The sequence below is a fragment of the Lynx rufus genome, unplaced genomic scaffold (assembly GCF_022079265.1).
Source record: "Lynx rufus isolate CCGP_SWC_20201006 ecotype Redwood Valley unplaced genomic scaffold, mLynRuf1.p SCAF_4, whole genome shotgun sequence".
In the NCBI taxonomy this organism is placed as follows: Eukaryota; Metazoa; Chordata; class Mammalia; order Carnivora; family Felidae; genus Lynx; species Lynx rufus.
The window spans coordinates 53497498-53513536 of NW_025814856.1; the positions used below are offsets into that span (position 1 = coordinate 53497498).

Below are 16039 nucleotides of genomic sequence, written 5' to 3' on the forward strand. Positions count from 1 at the left end.
GCTTCCTTCTTAGGCTGACAGAGATAACACACACAAGGCACGCAGCGCTGTGATAAGTCACCGTCCTTCCTGGGTGCCCTGCCCTGTCGCCTTGCCGCTCAGATGCCTCCTCCACACCAGGGGCTGAGAAGCGCTGGCTGGGGCGGGGCAGGGGGCGGAGCCTGGTCCCTCCTGACTGTCCTCCAGAATCACACATCTGGCCCCTCAGGGTGGGAGTGGGAAGGAAGCCAGGCTCCCTGGACGCTGATGAAACGTGTCTGTTGTGGGCCTGTTGGGCAACGCTGAAACTGGGGAGGAAGGAACAGCAACCGCTGAGTCTCCTGCTGGGTCCGAGGAGGCTTGAGCAACGCCCCCAGCAGTTGCCTCATCTCTGCCAAGCAGGGTGATGATGCCCCAGGGTGGGGTGTTGCACCATGTTCTTAGAAAGCTGCCTCTGTACATGCATTTCCATTTGGGGCCTGGACTGGTTTTGTTTAATCATTGTCTTTTTCACTTCCAAATTTCTGAGGGCAAATTGGGAGACCATGATGTGGTGAAATGATCATTAGCCAACTTTCCCTGAGTACTTACTCCACATCCTGTACTGTGCTAAGTCCCTTCATGTACGTGATCTCGTGGAATGCACACACCAACCCTCTCAGGTAGGTACTGTTCTTCTGCACATGAGCCCGTGAAGAAACTAAGGCCCAGAGTGGTTAAGCAACTTGCCCATGGTCACACAGCTTATAAATGGTGGAGCCAGGATTTGAGCTCAAACTAAGTGAGTCCAGGACCCTTAACCACTATTTGGGCACTGCCTCCCATGAGTGAAAAGAACCTGACTTGGAAGTCAGGCTGTTCTGGGGATGAAACCCAGCAATGATGCTGGCTCACTACATATCCCCAGTAGGTTCCTTCCTCTTCTCTGGGCCTCAGTTTCCTCATTGGTAGAGTAAGTGGGTTAGAATAGATTGATGGTTCTCAAAATTTCCTTCTGCTTATTTAGAAAATAGAATGCTTCAAACAGAGACTGGCTGCAAACAAGAGAACTTTAGAGAGTGATGGAAACATTCTAAACCTGGATTGTGGTGATGTTTGCACAACGTACATTTGCTAAAAAGCCTTGAATTGTACACTTCCAATGGGTGAATTTTACGGTGTGTAAATAATACCTCAATAAAGCTGTAAACTACTAGAATATTTTATGAAACAGCGATACTCAATCCCCAGTACCCACACAGGATTGTTTGAAAACCAGTGGGCTGTGTGGATTCTGGATTGCCTCAGACTCTGACCTTCTGGAATCCTGAGTTCATTTTTAGTGCCTACTTTGTGCAGATCGCTATGGTTATGTGTGTGCAGGGATTCCATCTTCTGTACCGTCAGCCCAGCCCCAGCACAGCACCTGACGCACTATACACATCCAATGAGCGCCATTCGATGAATGGCTGACGGAGGAGTAATGCACATTTTCACAAGGGTGGTCCAGACTTCAGGCTGCTTGGAGACAGGTACCATGTTTTCATTTTCCGAAAACCTAACTCCCAGCACAGACCTGGTACAAAGTAGGAATTTGGTTATGGTGTGTTGAATAAATAAATGACTGAATGGATACAATGACTCAGTCCCTCCTCGTGAGGGAAGACAGGATATCAGTGTATAGATACAGTTGCCCCCCTCCCCTTATCTGCAGTTTCATTTTCCATGATTTCAGTTACCCACGGTCAAGCTCCCAAAGCAGATGATCCTCCTTCCAAGGTATCGGCAGAAGATCAGAAGTGGCCTAACGCGACGTCACAGTGCCTACGTCATTCGCCTCATCACATCTCATCACGTGGGCCTTTTATCATCTCACATCATCACAGGAACAAGGGTGAGTATGGTACAGTAAGATTTGTTTTTAAGTTTGTTTGTTTATTTATTTATTTATTTATTTATTTAGAGCAGGGAGGGACAGAGAGAGAGAAAGAGAGAGAGAGAGAGAGAGAGAGAGAGAGAATCTCAAGCAGGCTCCGCACCACCAGTCCAGAGCCCGATGTGGGGCTCAAACTCATGAACCACAAGATCATGAGTGGAGTCAAAATCAAGAGTCAGATGCTTAACCGACTGAGCCACCCAGGCACCCCACTACAGTAAGATATTTTGAGAGAGAGAGAGACAATCACATAACTTTAGTTACAGTATATTGTTCTAATTGCCCTATTTTATGGTTGTTGTTGTTAATGTCTTCCTGTGCATCATTTATAAATTAAACTTTCTCGCTCAGGTCATGGTCTCATGGTTCGTGAGTTCAAGCCCACTGTCAGTGCAGAGCCTGCTTGGGATTCTCTCTCCCTCTCTCTCTGCCCCTCCCCCGCTCATACTCTCTTTCTCTCCTCTCTCTCTCTCTCTCAAAAATTGGGCAGGGGTCAGAGAAGCCAGTGGGCAGTGGGCTAAGATGTTCAGGAGAATTGGGACAACTTACAGTTTCTTCTTTCTTCTTCTTCTAAAACTCTTGGCTAAGCTCCTGACTACTACTGATAGCTATCTCTTAACACCAGGGCCATTTCCTCTCTGTTCGGGAAAGCTCAGGAGTCCAGTGGCTTTGACTAAGTGGTCTGGAGAGAACTGTGAGCGAGGTGCCCCGGTGTCCCCTCGACACCTTCCCTGGAGGCGTCTGCGGTATAGCAGTTGCTACAGCAAACCAACTCCAAATTGAGTTTCAGAGGAAACGGGGAAAGAATAGAATAGTCTCCCAACCCCTGTAGCACCTGCTCCGTATCTGTTTTCTGACTTAATGCTTGAAGCTGGTCTGCAAGGTGAGTATGATTAACACCGTTTGTCAGTCAACGCGACCGAAGTTTGATGAAGCGACCTACCCAGAGACAAGTGGCAGAATAGGATTCGAACCTAGGACCAGGGCGCTCCGAACACCCTGCTTTACTGCTGAACTGTGTGCCTTTCCACCGGTCGGTTTCAGCTTAGACACGTCATGTACCTTCTTTGGGTTTCCCCATCTGCAAACCAAGGAGCTAAAAGCTAAGTGAGAGGGTCGTCTCCTGACCTGATTCAGAAGTGTCCCAGACGGCCATGGGTGGGTGCAGCCAGTGTGGCCTGGTCCCACAATAAGTGCTAGCAAGAGATGACTGATTGAAGTGGCTTTCAGCAAGGAAGCCAGCCTATCACAGGCTGGAGGCGAGACCTAAGCATGTGAGTCACCCCCGGCTCTCCCTGCCACTAGAGGGGACGGGGACAGCCCATGTCTGGTCTCCTTGGGTCCCTACCCCCACCCTCAGGGGTGTCTTATAACCAGGGCACAGTCTCCACCGAGATTAGGAGTACGTGCTCAGACACACACACAGACTTTGCAAACAATGCAGGGAAATAAAGTTCTCACAGGAAACATTATCATACTGACTCACGACAGACCCATCCATAAAACAAACTCCTGGTACCTGGGGCCGGCTCAGAGAGAGTGGCCTGGGAGATAGCAGGCCCACTCTCTCCTGGGCCCTGGAGGAAGTGGGTGCCGCCGGGGGGAAGGGCAACTTCCCCTCCCTGCTCCGACGTTGGCCTGGGATCTGAATTATTTGTCAAAAAGAGGAAAAAAAATGATTATTTTTAAAAAGAAAAGCACAAGTCCCACATTATGGCCTCTTCACCCTGTCACAAGAGCTCTGTTGCAGAAACCTCTCTTAGCACCATGGTATTTTGCAAGTCATTTGCCATGCCAATGCAGAAAACATTACCGTCTCCAGGGGCCTGTGTCTCCATCAACCCTTGCTTAGCAAAGCAGGCTTGACTGCTGCCAGTGTAGAGGGAGAATTTGCTCCAAGTCCGTTTTCAGACTTGAGAAGGCAGCTTGACACATCTTCGAAACATCACATGGACAGGTGTCTTACCTGTTTGGAGCCTCAGTTTCCTCACCTGCAAAACGGGAATAGTCATGAGAATGAAAGTAAGAAGATGTACATTTACCACGTGGCACAGTGTTGGTTTCCCTGACCCTCTGTGCGAAGCAGCCTGGAAAAGGGACTTGGGAATCTCAAGACCCCCCCTCCAAGTCTTGACCCTCCCCTTTCTTAATCCTGGGATGATTAAACCTGGGCCCTGTCCTCACCTCCATCTCCAACTCTGGAAAAGCAGGGTATCTAATCCGCCCTGATCTGCCCGACTCCCAGGGTGCAACACAGCTGTGAGGGGAGCTGGGTTGTCAACCAGGCTTAGGACACTGGCTCATGAAGGGTTCAAGTACCAAGGCCATCAAAGGGCCCTAGAACATTTGGGTTGTTGCTGTCCTGGCTGAGCCCTGGCCATTTTCCCATCCTAGAATAGGAATGATCCATGGTGCCCGGGATCTCCCCTGAGGAAGAAGAGGGTCAACATCCCCCTCTGGTTCCCCCTCTGGGAATAAAATGGGTCACTACTGGGAAGGGTTTGTACCCTCCTTCAGGCCCTGGCAGACCCTAGCCTCCCCTGGGAGTACTGCCAGCCAACCTCCAATCCCAGGTACATCACCCATACTTGGGCCACACCTGGCACTAAGGCCCTGATAAAATCACTCCTAGCCTGCTCTCTCCATCCATTCCCCCTCATGGTGACCACAGTGCTCTCTCAAGAACATACTCTGACAAGGTCACACCTCTGCTTGAAACCCTGCAGTGCTTGAAGCCCAAGCTCGTTATTTTGGCCCTCAAGGTTCTTCAGGGTATGGCCTCTGCTGAACTCACCAGCTTCCCTCCCCCCTCATTTCTCTTACCCACCCTATGCTCTGGACTCACTTAAGGACCCACAGTTTCCTAATCTTGCCACAGTTTCATATCTCAGTGCCTTCTGCATGCTCTTGTCGCTGGTAGGTTGTTCCTTCTGTTATCTTCTAACAAACTTCTATTCATTCTTCAAAGCCCAACTTCAATATCCCCTTTTCTGTCAGATAGCCCTAAACCATGTTCCAAACAGTTCCTTTCTGTGCCCTCTCCATCTTTCTGGTGTCAGCTATCACACCATCTTATCATTTACTTCTTTATAGATATGTCTCCTGCTTGGGACCACAAGCTTAGTAGGTTAGGAATTGATTTCTGAGTACTTTGTCCCAAACTCTTAAATTTCCTCACCACATTTAGGGAATTTCCCTCCCCAGCATGGTGACTGCACAGCCTGTCGCTGTTTGAGGAATCTCAGAGGGTGCTCAGATTTACAACCAAACATCTTTCAGGTCAGCCAACTTTGCCTTGAACCTTTGGTAGCTTGTTTTTCTACCAAATAGATGCCAAATGGGTCTGGAGTGGCTGGTGCATGCCTGCATTTTTAAAAGGTTTTAATGTGTAACTGTTTAATTCTTCCCAGGGAGATATTTTCTAAGGCGATAGAGATATTTTGTAAATAACACACTTCTTTTGTGTTGGAGGTGAAGCAAGGAATGAAGAGTCAATGCACGGGAAGCACAAGTGTTTTGCCAGCCCCTAAGTCAGCTCAGAGGATGAGAAATTCAGCCCTAAGGAATGAATGCCTAGGGATGTATGTCTGTCAGGCAGAGTCGTCTGGAGCACTTCCTAGAAATCTTGACCTGTCCCTGTCAATGGGGAAGGCTAATTAAAGGAAATAAAAGACTAGTAGCCAGGAGATTCCAATGTGCTGGAAAAACAAAGGCAGCCAACCTACAGACTGCTAAGTCAGCTCTCTGCTTTGCCCCTGTCTGGCTCCCCCTCCCATCCAGCCAAACGCTCTTTCTTTTCTTTTCTTCACCGGATTTGCCACCAGCAACACCTACTTGTCTCTCTTCACCCCATGGGAGAACATGCAGGGCCAGGCAGCTGACCGCACTGGTTCAGAGTGAGGACAGGGAGATGCAAATTTAAACTGCTAGACACCTCTATTCCTCCATCAGAATGACTAAAATGAAAAAGACTGACCTGAGGTGCCTGGGTGGCTCAGTCAGTTGATCATCCGACTCTTGATTTCAGCTCAGGCCGTGATCCCCGGGGGTCATGGGATCAAGCCCCGCGTCGGGTGAATGCGGAGCCTGCTTGGGATTCTCTCTCTTTCCATCCCTCTGCCCCTCCCCTGCTCGTGCTCTCTTTATATATATATAAAAAAAATTTTTAAATAAATATAAAAAGACTGACCTTAGCAAACATTGGGGAGGATGTGGAGCAACTAGAACGCTCATATGCTTCTGATGGGAATGCAAAATGATGCAGTACGGCACTTATGAGGTTAAATACACACCTGACTGGAGGAGCCCACCATCCATGCCTAGGTAATTTCAAAAGTGAAATGAAAACATGTAGCTACACAAACAACCATACACGAATGTGCAGAACGCCATTATTCACATAAGCCAAAACGTGGAAACCACCGAAAAGTCTATCCACAGATGAATGGATGCAACGAAATGTGGTCCGTCCCTACAGTGGAATATTATTTGGCTGTGAAAAAAGGAGCAAAGTCCTGATAGATGTTATAACATGGATCAACCTTGAAAATATTATGCCAGGCAAAAGAAGGGAGTGACAAAAGACCACATATTGTAAGATTTCACGTACATGAAATGTCCCCCGAATAGGCAAATCTACAGAGACAGAAAGTAGATCAGTGGTTGCCAAGGGCTGGGCGGAAGAGAGAAAGAATGACTACTAATGGGTAGGGCATTTGTTTTTGTGGTGCTAAAGATGTTCTAAAATTGACAGTGGTGATGGTTGTACAACACTGTGAATATAGTAGAAAAACAACAACAACCGCACACTTTAAAAGGGCAAATTGCATGGTATTTGAATGACACCTCCCTAAAGCTGTCCCATGCATACATATATCCACATGGCGACAAAGACCATGACTGAAGCCCAAAGCAAGCATTCAGGCAGTGTGAGGAGTGCCGTAATTAGACCTGCAGATTGGATCTGGCCGTGGGATCTTGTGTGGCTGGCAGCATGGAAATCCTCATTGAATCTCTTTGCTTGTAGGCTGGGCATGTGCTCTCCAGGCCTCTGTTAGGCGCACAGGATTTACTAATTACACAATCTGCTTGGCTTGATGTGTCCATCCCTGCACCAGGTCAGGGGACCCTTGGATACCCGGGGCAGAAGGGACATGGCCCTGACCTAGACCGAGCTCCTCTTAGAAGCCACTGTACCTCACCCTTTCACTAGTGTTACATCATGATATGCCACAATGCTGGCAAGTAGGGCCGCTGCGTCTATGAACTGGCAGAGAGTGAATCCTGGGACAGGGCCCCACTGTCCGTGTGAGATGAGTCTGATGTGCTGTCGTTCCCTCTTTTGTATAATCACAACAGTAGAGAGCATTTATGAAGTGCTTTCTATGTGCTGGCACAAGTGTAAATCTTAGTATGTAACGTCTCCTTTAATTCCGACCCTAGAGGGGGTGTCAAGTATTAGCCCCCTGTGTGCTCACTGGTGATTGTACACCTTGTTCAAGACCACCCAGCTGTAAGTGGTGGAGTGGGGAATGGAACGCTAGTCAGTCAGGCTCTAGACCCACAGATGGCCTCCCTAAGGTCATAATGGAGAGCCAAAGGGCCTGAAGGCTATCTGCTCCTGCTGCACCTGTCATCAGGAGAAGGCAGAGGGTGGGGAGGACACAGGGCTCGGGCAGCCAGAACAGGTTATTCAGCCCCATGAAGCTGGGGCTAGCCACACTGGCTACAGATCAGGGGAACAAAGGAGCAGGATATTTACCCTGTGATGGGCAGGAAGGGCAGAGAAAAACACCAGAGGTGTTTCTGTCCTGAAGAGCTAAATCAGAGATATTACCAGGCATTTCTGGTACCAGGCTTCACACTGATGGAGAGGATGGAGGGAGGAAGGAAGGGAGGGAAGAAGTGAGGGTGAGGAGAGGGAAGAAGGGAGGGGGAGAGGAGGGAGGAAGTGAGGGTGAGGGGAGGGAGGAAGGAAGAAGGCAAAGTCTTCTCAGCTCAGTGAATATTAAGATGAATGGTTTTATTTCTTGGTTGTTTGGTTGGTAGGTTGGTTTTCAGGGTCATGGGTAATGGACAAAGCATAGGTTCACTTGCCTGGTCAAAGCAGTCCCTGAACTTTCTTACTGAAAAACAAACAAACAAACAAACAAACAAAAAACCCTGGCAGCCAGGCCTTTAGCTCCTGGAGATCTCCCCCTGCCCAATTCTTCCTTGACCTTTCCACTGCATCTTCCACTCTACACCCATTTAACAGAGACTCAAGATCAAAATCGTGATTGTGAAAGGTTTATTCAGGTAAGAGGTATTAGGCTAGGCTCACTCTTAGTGATGGATACAGGTCATCTTATGCACAACTCATTTTAAATGGTATGTAATAAGTCCAAAAAATAAGCTCGCGCCATTTCCAAGTAGTGAGAGAAAGAGTAGCTGGTGTCATTGAGCGCGCACTACCTTCCAGGTGCTGAGCGAGGCCCCGCGCACGTCGTCCTCCGACCTCTCCACATGCTTACAAGGTTAGCTGTCCTTCCCCCATTTAACAGGTAAGCAACCGGCGGCTTCAGGGGGAGTCATGTCACACAAGGGCACATAAGTGCCAGCTCTTGAATTCTCCAGTCTTTGAGAGTGGAAGCTTTTTCTTTTTATCTCTTTTGGCCTTTGCTGATGCCTGGTGATAGGACTTTCTACAACTGGGCCAACTTCCCCTGTCGGGCTCTTTACCAAACATTCCAGGTAGACTTATCACCCTGTGATAACATGGGAAGTTCTCATTCATTCCATCTGTATCAAAGCCTAAAAACAAAACAAACAGGAAACTGTATTCATAAAAAAATATATATGAATTCAACTGTATCGATCAAAAAAAAGTCTGTAGAATTGTTAAAAATGTATTTACGAATTCCTTTTTCCTCTGTGCTTCATTAGTGCAAATGACATACCCCGTTCTGGTATCAGGGCTGGGACTCTTGCCGCCCAGCTGCTGTCTCTGCATCCTGGCCATCCCACTGCTCACTGATGCCTCTCTGGACAGGGTTGAGGCTGTGTGCTGGCCCAGTGGGCAGAAACGAGTAAGACCCAGGCTGCTGGGGGCAATCAGGCATGCTCATTAAGTAGCAATGAATGCAGGGCCTACTCTGAGAAGTGCTGTGAGGAAGGCTTAGATAAAAGGCCTGAGAGTGCAGAGAAGGAAAAAGGCCTTTCTGTCTCAGGGAATCAGCAAGGCTGAAAGATGGGTAGGAAACAGATGGGGGAACACCGTGAGGAGGGCCGAGGGCCCAACTTCTTTCTCACCATCATTGCTGCTACCACGGGTGGCCATGTGCCAAGCTCTGTGCCAGGCACCTTATGCACATTACATCACTTACTCCTCAGAGCAACCCACTGAGGCTGTTACTGCTACCGCCCCCTCCTTTCGGATGAGCAATCTGAAGCTCCTTGCCCAAGGTCACACAGGTAAGTTCCAGAAGCAGGCTTTGAATCCAGGTCTATCAGAAGCCAGAGCCCCTGCTCTTAGAGTGATTTACCATTTTCAGAGAACTTTCAAATTCGTTATCCCATCTGATCTTCCTGTACCCAGAGTTTCTCTATGTCTCACCAGCCTGTTGGCACAAATGAGTCACCCTACCGGTAACAGTGTGAATTTTACTTGCCCTCCCCCTCCCCCTCCCTTTGCTCACTTTGGTTCTCTGGCCACCTGCAAAGCCTCACCCACCTCTAGCGAGAGTCCCAGGGGGTATCTATGGTCACCTTTTCCTGCACTGCTCCCCCGTTAAAGCTCACTGCCCAAGAAGGTCATGGAAGGTCCCACCCAGTCTGTCCAGGCGTGTCCCCTTTGAGAATCCTTCCCCAGCAAGCCGAGGCTCAGGACCCTGCACGAGGTGTGTGACCTCAGCTCAGCTACCCCTGGCCCACCCCCATGAGCCTCAGTTTTCTTATCCGGGAAAGCAGAGAGGTTAGTTCAGTTCCACATGTGTTCCCTGAGCAGCGGCTAAATATAACGGTGAACCATGGAACCAAAGGAAGGGGGTGAATCGAGCCAGGCCCTCGATAAGACACACACATAAGCAATTATACCCCCAAGACCCATGTGCAGGGCGTAAGGGCCACAAGGGAATCAAACTGTTGTGGGAAGGGCTGTTTCTGGCTGGTGAGAGGCCCATATGGCAGCCATTCAGGGAGGCCTTAACATACACCAGATCCCAGCTCAGAGCTTTACCCGCATTAACCCATTTAATCCTCCCCCAAAGCCAGTTGAGGCAAAGACAGAATTATCCCCATGTTAGAGAGGAAACTGAGGCTCAGGGAGGTGAAGTCATTTGCCCAAGGTCACACAGTTAAGTAAGTGGTGGCAGAATTAGGTCTGACAGCCCCTAGCTCTTAATTGCCATCTTCACAGAAGTGGGGTCAGTAAATCTTGGCTTTGTAAACCAGCTCAGTCCTGATACTGCTCAGATCAATCCTTCCCGTGTTATGATTGTAGAATCACACATTGTTTCCCCATCTGCACAGTCAGCTGGAACAAAAGTCCCTGGAGCTGAAGTCAAACTATGGGGACCAACTCTGAAATCATGGAAAAACCTCAAGTGGACGGTCAGGGCTGTTTCATTGGAAAGTTTTTCTCCCGTGCAGTTTTCAGAAAACTTGGGAGCCCTGTGTCCCTTGTTCGTGCTAGACCTCGGCCTGCGATGGTGTCTGGCTGATCAATGATAGTCATAACCATGAGTATCATGGAGAGCGCTTCACATGCACCGCCTCATTTCATCTTGATGACAGTACGCAGTGATATTCCATCTCCGTTTTACAGAGAAGAGAACCCGGTCTTGAAAAGAAGAAGCCTCTTTCTGGAGGTGACCCAGGCAGTAAGTGGCTGGTCCCTGAAACAGGTCTGGTGACCCTAAAACCTGCCCTCTTAATGATGACTTGAATGCATTGCTCATTTTCCGTTCTCGGGGATTCTCAACCGAGGCTGCTCATTCACAATACCTGGGATGCTATTTAGAATACTATGGTGAGGCCCATCCCAGACCAATTAAATCAGTCTCTGGGAATGGACTCAGGTTGAAAACCTTGCCTCTAGGACATGCCTGGCATTCTACCAGGAGCCTCAGCCAGACCTGGAACTTCAGAGAGAATTGGATAGTGGGAGGGGGAGAGGAAGGTTACCTGATTCTTCTTCTCCTCCCTTCCCCTTCCATCTCCTCCTTTTCCAGCCAACCGAGGGACTGGCCTCAGCCTTTCTCTTGATCTGAGATCATTTGGCCTTTGGGATAAGATTTCTATGTGACCCCTCCCCTACACTGTGCCTCATAAGCCTGGCACATAATAGGTGCTCAGTAAAAACATAATAGGTGGTGAACAGATTGTGAAAAGAACCCTCCAGCCATTCCTTCCAGGCAGGTGAGATTGCATGGATCTTTTCTGCTGGAGTTCAAAGAACATGCACAACCGGAAGGAGACTTGCCCACCCCGGCAGGTAGCAAGATGCTCCCATCAGCCACGCATGAAGGTGCCCTTTGCACCACCTCTTTCCCAGTAATAGGTATTAACTTAAAAAAAGAGATCCTTTCTAATTTAATGGGTAGAAAACAATCTCGGTTTTGGTTTGAATTTACATTTCTTTGAATACTGGTGAGGACGAACATTTTTTTCATGTGCTTATTAGTCATTTGTATTGCTTCTTCTGTGAATTGTCTGTTCCCAATTTACTAATTTACAACGAGAAATGTAACTGCCAAGGGGACCGGATACACGTGTCCTCCAGCCAACACACCAGCTCCCTGTAGGCACACTCCTCAGGATGCCAAACTCTAATCAGGAGATGCTTGGTGAACACAGCATGAGCAAAAGGAGGGGTTGGTTATAGGATTCCAGGATTTAAGGCATCAGGGCAAGCTAGTCTTACCGCCGGGGTCCACAGAATCCCTGACTATGGATCCTCCCTCTTTCTCTTTCCTCTGCCTCCCTAGCTGCCCAGCCCTTCTTCAGATGGACATTTCTTTCTTTAGAAACATGATTACATTCATTTTAGTGCTTCCTCTGGCCCACGATCCCTCCTTGATTGTATGCTTGAACTCTCAAAGCAATCTTCATCCCTAATTCCTGTGCCTCCTTGGACCACCTTCCCATTTCCTGGGGATTTACAAAGTCTAGCCTATAGCTTTGGGGGAGTCTGCCCCTCCCCTTGTTGTGCTGGAATTGCCTCCCTTCTATAAAGTGTGAGCAGTTTCAGGGGGCCTGGACCTTCCACATTCAGAACGTTTACGTACTTGTGCCTTTTCCAAGCCCTTCCGTAGACTATCCTGGGGGGCCTCTGACTTCCACAAAGTTAAGATCCATTGCTATAGAAGACTCTGAGAGTGGAGAGGAAGGAATGAATGGCAAACCCCCCCAAAAAAGAACTAGAGGAACTAGAAAGAGGAGATCCAGCTGGGTGTGTGGTCTGAAGGGTGCCTGGAGCAGGAAGCACAGGACAGATTTTGTTTAAGGGCAGGAGGAGAAAGAGGATTTTCAGTGGGCAAGGGCTGGGTTTCTCTGACCTCGAATGTGCTGCAGTCTCCTTCCTGCTGGCCTTCAGTGCCCTTTACCTCTAGCCCAGACCTCCAGAATGATCCTCCTAAACCAAATCTGACAGACTCACTCCCCTCCTTCAACCCTTCCTGTGTGCCCGCTACCCATGGGATAAACTCCCAAATCCCTGAGGACAGCATGCAAAGTCCTTCACAGCCTGGCCTCAACTTTCCCTTCCAGGCTTGCCGCTTTTCCCCAGCAGATTGCTGGATGGTTCCTGAATATGCCATGCATGCTCACACCTCCGGGCCTTGGCTTGGGCAAAGCCTTTGGCTTGGGACACCTTCCCCGACTTGGCCCACTCCTTCTTGTTTTTTTAAGACCCAGCTCAAATGTCCACTCCTCCCTGGAGTCTTTCCTGAGCCCCTTCCTTCCTCGAAACCCTTAATTATGGCATTTACCACATATATGAGAGTGTAACTTTTCCAAGCATCCTCCTCTCCTAGACCACGAGGATCCTGACATCAAATATCGTGTCTGGTTTATCTGGGTGTCCTAACCTCCAGCATGGTGCCACACGTAGTAAGGCTGAATGAATGAGAAGTTCTCTGATGCTCGTAGGGAAGCACCATGCAGAGAGAATCAGGAGGTCAGGCTCAGGTTCCTACCCCCTTGGGGGCTTGGACAAATTCCTTATTCTCTCTAGTCCTCAGTTCCTTTTCTGCAGGAAAGCACTGGGACTTCACTATCTACAAGGTTATTTATTAAGACTATCTCTGTACAAGAAACTGTTCTAGAAATAAACATATTGTAATAATTATATATAATGCATATAATATATGCATTGTATAATACACATTGTATGTATTTATTATACAATAATGTATATAAATATTTCTGGTAGAATGAAAAGACAAAAGCAAAGTCCTAGAAGTCACATGCAGTCTACCTAGAACCAAGGAAAGCAGGACTAAGACCTCTCAAGGGGAGAGAGTTTTTAACTTTGGGGCAACAGTGTGTGTCATTACAAGAAACACCATGCTGCCTTGGGCCCAAAGAACTAATGTGGTGAAGTGAAATAAACATGGATACAAGAGTCTGGCAGAACACTGCTCAAATCTCAGCTCTGCTACCCTCCGCATGACCCATAACAAGTCACTTTACCTCTCTAGCTCTGAAAGCTGGACATTGTCCGGCTACCCCAGAGAGTTGCTATTAGGACTCAATTGGACATAGGACTCCATGAATGCTAGAATTCCTTTCCCTTTACTCCCAAGGCTTGTAAGCTACAAGGAAAGGGAGCTTGAACAAGAGACTCAATCCTTAGCCTCAGTTTCCTCATCTGTCAAGAGGGCTATTTTGAGATGAAGTGAGATCTTGGGTGCAGACAGCTGTGCTATCGATGTTAAAATGAGCGTTAGCTTCCCTCCCAGCCTGGCAGTGGAGTGTAAACTCCAGCTCCATCTTCTTGGGCAGAAAGCTTGAAACAAGGGATTCAGAGCTCTGGAGACAGCTGAGAAGGAAGCACAGTCAAGAAAAAGAGTCAGAGGAAGGGCTGTGGAACACGTGACGATTTGCCTTCTCCCATCAGAAAACACTCTTAAACAAACAGCAAGTTTCCTCCATTAATAAGGCCTGTGGAATGCAGATGAGATTTTTTTTCCTCCTCCTTTTTTGCTGATTAAGTTCCCCCGAAACCCCCTTAAGAATTTTAATAAGAAATGCAAAAATCAACAAAAGTCCTGCAAACCCTTTCCTGTTATTAAATAAAGGGAAAGTAAATATTGCAAATTGGACATATTTCATAAGAGGATGTTTTGTTTGGGCAAAAAAAAATGAGAAAGAAAAGAAAAAGCCATTTGCTTTCTGGCAGCAAATACAAGTCTTTGCTGAATTTTGGTTTCAAATGTGATGACTGGGGCATTATTGCTGGTTTGCCTGGAATTCAGGCCTTTTGATATCTGAGGCAGCCATACCCAGGAGAGCAGGAAAGCCAGGTTTGGGCCATGTTGGACCTCTTCTCCCCTGTCTCCTGTGAACAGAATAGAGAGTTTTCCAACCACCAAGGAAGTTATGATCCTGAGCTCAGAGGTGGGCACCTCTAAGGGGTCACACACAAGACAAAAGCAACTTGGAACAAAGAAGAATTTTATGGGAAAGTAAAAACCACAAAATGTTCTCTGTGGTAAGAGACCTTTTATGAGACTATAAAACATATTGTATCAATGCAGCACAGTAGTCCTGCAGTCAGGCGGACCTGGATTTAAATCCTACCTTTGTCACTTCTTAGCTGGGCTACCTTGGATAAATTACTTAACCTCTCTGATACACTTTCCTCATCTTCCAAAATGGGGAGAATAAAGGGGCACCTGGGTGGCTCAGTCAGTTAAGCATCTGACACCTGATTTCTGCTCAGGTCATGATCTCACAGTTCATGGGATCGAGCCCCGAGTGGGGCTCTGCACTGACAGCTGGAGCCTGCTTGGGATTCTCTCTCTCCTCTCTCTCTCTGCCCCTCCCCTGCTTGCACTCTAAATAAATAAACATTTTTTAAAGGGGAGAATAGAAGTATTTACTAATAGGCCTGCTATGAGGAATAAATGAGTAGGGAAATGAGCCAATGCAAGGAAAGTGCTAGGCTCTATATGTATCTCATATTATTTTGTGTAATATGAAAATGTAAAGGAAGAGGAAAAAGATTTCTCTTTATTTCTTTGTAGTGATTGGCAGTTTGCAAAGAACATTAGCACTCATGACTTTACATGCCTACCAGCTCAGCCCCAGGAGACGGGCAAAGTGAGCCTTACCCTTCATTTGTGGTTGGAGCACCTGTTGCTGGAAAGTGGGTGTGACCCCTCAAGGACCCGCATGAAGAAATGGTCTGTGACCATGAGGTCAGAAAAAATGACCAAAGGAAAGGAGGGAGAGAAGCCAGAGGATGTGGCCATTTCCAGCCACAGAGAAGCCACATCTGCCCCAGGGCCCCTACACCCCCTCCTATTCCTCTCTGTCCTCCTTGTGGGGTTCCTGTGACCTCACCTGGCACTGGCTTCTCCCTGGCAGGGACAGCAGTCACAACGTGTTGGGGCTGCTTGTAGAATGCCAGGATGGGATCTTACGCTGAAATGCTGGTGCATTGGACCCCACCAGCCACATTTCCATAGCAGAGGCTCGGCCTGTGCACCCTATAGGGCTAGAACCTGTCTGCCACTTCCCCTGATCCCTTTCTTCCAGGCTCCTCTCAGACCCAGAGTACTGGCAACCGCCCTCATCAAACCGTTGATGCTAAACAGGAAAATTATTTTAGTTTTGTGGTTTTTCTATCTTTGTATTTATTTGTTTACCTGAAGCATCTTTTTGTGCAAAAATTAAAATCAATGAAGAAATACAACAAATAATTTAACAATCACCTATATTCCCACAGCCACATTTGCTTCTAGGTTTGTTTGTTTGTTTGTTTGTTTGTTTGTTTTTGCCCAAAGCAGAGCTTGAACTCACAACCCTGAGATCAAGACCTAAGCTGAGATCAAGAGTCAGACGCTTAACTGACTGAGCCCCCCAGGTGCCCCCGACCCTCCCACCCCCACTTTTTTAAATTGCACACCATTATGCCTTGATTTTTAAAATTCTCTGTATGTA

The 16039-nt window shown here is 47.8% G+C and overlaps 1 long non-coding RNA gene across 1 annotated transcript; it reads left to right on the top strand.

Annotated features, from left to right (window-relative positions):
- The first annotated feature begins 537 nt into the window (after positions 1-537).
- On the top strand, positions 538-8427 carry LOC124523704 (uncharacterized). The gene is made up of 3 exons (XR_006965082.1): positions 538-641; positions 1694-1852; positions 8355-8427. It is a non-coding gene; the product is annotated as an uncharacterized LOC124523704 (long non-coding RNA).
- The last annotated feature ends 7612 nt before the right edge of the window (positions 8428-16039 follow it).